The sequence below is a fragment of the Idiotropiscis lumnitzeri genome, unplaced genomic scaffold (genome assembly GCF_059441095.1).
Source record: "Idiotropiscis lumnitzeri isolate Australia: NSW breed Sydney's pygmy pipehorse unplaced genomic scaffold, RoL_Ilum_1.0 HiC_scaffold_203, whole genome shotgun sequence".
Classification (NCBI taxonomy): Eukaryota; Metazoa; Chordata; class Actinopteri; order Syngnathiformes; family Syngnathidae; genus Idiotropiscis; species Idiotropiscis lumnitzeri.
The window spans coordinates 262,501-265,000 of NW_028283741.1; positions in this window are offsets into that span (position 1 = coordinate 262,501).

Genomic DNA, 2,500 nt, shown 5'->3' on the forward strand with positions numbered 1-2,500 from the left:
AACTGAGAATAGCGCTGGTAAAAGAGACGGATACGGAAGGGAAAGATGAGATTGGGGCCATGGCCGCTCTAGTCAGAGACGTAGATCAGGAGCCTGGGCTGATCGAAACTTCGGCGTCGGATCTAATTAGCCTGGCAGGCGAAGGACGGAGGGCGAAAAAGGATGGCTGGAAGCGCATGAGAACGGGGAGTAGCAGGAGGAGATGCAAATTGACTTCGCCTAAAAGAAAACTGAAGAAGGACAGATACAGGAGGGTCCAGTTCCTATATGACAATGATAGGTCCAGCCTGGTAGACCTTATCTTAACAGGCGGTCAGGTCAGTGAATGTTTGCTACCGCTGGAAGTAGTCCAAGAATATTACAAAGACAAGTGGGAACGAATTAGACCCTTCCTGGGACTCGGACGATTCCAAGCGGCGGGACGGACGGATAATGCGTACTTCCACAAACCCATCCTGTCGGGCGAAGTTAGATCCAATCTGGCTGGGATGTCAACAAGCTCAGCTCCGGGACCAGACAGGATCAGTAAGAGGGCCTTGCTGGGCTGGGACAGGAGCGGGAAGCAACTGGCGAGGCTGTTCACCACATGGTTGATAAAGGGAACTATACCAAAGGCCTTCAAGGAATGTCGCACCAAGCTGCTGCCGAAGTCATTGGACGAGAAAGAACTGAGCCTTGTAACGGGATGGAGACCGGTCACCATTGGGTCATTGGTGATGAGATTATTCACCAGAATAATCGCGATGCGACTAGCGAAGGCTTGCCCCATACATCCAAGACAAAGGGGCTTCTTGATAGCGGCAGAGGGATGTGGCGAGAATTTGATGGTTCTGGACCGGATAGTAAAGAAGGCGAAGGGAGGTGATGACCAGTTGGCGGTGGTCTTCATCGACTTTGCGAAGGCCTTTGACTCCGTCTCACATGAGCATATCCTGTGTGCTCTGAGACATAAGGGAGTCGACAATCATGTTGTGGGGTTGATCCGGGACTCCTATGTGGACTGCTCGACCAGGGTAGGCTGTGGAAGGGCCACGACCCCGCCTATAAAGATGATGGTTGGAGTCAAGCAAGGAGACCCTCTGTCCCCTCTGCTCTTCAACATCGCAATGGACCCTCTCATCCATACGCTCGAAGTGGCTGGCTCTGGGCTAATCTGGGGGGAGCGGAAGCTCACCACGCTGGCATTTGCTGATGACCTGGTTTTACTAAGTGGTTCGGAAGGGGGCATGAGAGCGAATCTGAAATTGGTGGAAGAATTCTGCAGGCTTACTGGCTTAGCAGTGCAACCAAGAAAGTGTAGCGGGTTCTGGATTAACAAAGGAGTCGTTGAGACAAAAACAGAATGGCGACTTGAAGGCACACCGTTGAGGTTAATAGAGGACGGAAATGTGATTAAATATTTGGGGGTGATGGTGGGGCCGAGGGACGGGATCGTCCCAGCCGATCTGTTGGCCATGGTGGAAGATATGCTGGTTAAAGTGAAAAAGGCCCCACTAAAGCCTCACCATAGAATCAACCTATTAAAGCTATATTTGCTCCCCAAGGTCATGTTCCAAGCCGATATGAGTGGAGTGTCAGCGACCAGATTGGCCCGAGTGGATAGAGCAATAAGGAGGACGGTGAAAGACTGGCTGAACATTGCACAGTCCACGTGCAATGGCATCCTCTACGTGAGGAACAGAGATGGTGGCCTGGGATTGCCTAGGCTGGAAAAGGCAGTGCCCAGGATCCAAGTCAGGAGAACTTGGAGTATGGCCGGGTCCGATGATTGGCTGGTTAGAGAGATGGCAAGGGATCGAATCCGGGACGGGGGCTGGCAGACCCTGTGGAACAGAGCGGGAGGCGAAGTGGCTGATATACCAGTGTTGAATGAGAGTGAGAAGCACGAGAGGTCATCAAAAGACCAGCTCAAGCTCCCTCACTGGAGGGACGTGGAATGCGATAGATGGAATGACCTCGTCACTCAAGGACCAGGTGCGGGCCAATTTAGGGCCGACAAGATAAGCAATTCTTGGCTGGCTGACCCTAAGGTGGTGGGCATGACCCAAGTGGAATGGCTAGGGGCACTAAGGCTGAGAGCGGGAGTAGTTCCCACTAAGGAATTTTTGGCGAGAGGAACGAGCTCTAAAGACAAGCAGTGCCGAGGTTGTGGAGATGCTAAAGAGACGTGCGCCCACATATTGGGACAATGCCCGATACTGAAAAAGCTACGAATTAACAGGCATGACATGGTGTGCAATTTGTTGGCCGCGGAAGCAAGGAAACTAGGATGGACGGTGGAACAAGAGAGACGTGTCTGTACCGAGAGTGGACAAGTGAAGGTGCCGGACATGGTCTGTCAAAAAGATGGACGAATCCTGGTGATAGATGTCACCATTCGCTATGAAACTGGCCCGGCAGTACTGGAAGAGGCGGCTGCTGAGAAAGTTTCTAAATATGACGATGTTAAAGAGATGCTGGCTAAGTCTTTAAATGCAAGAGAAGTGAAAGTTTGTGGCTT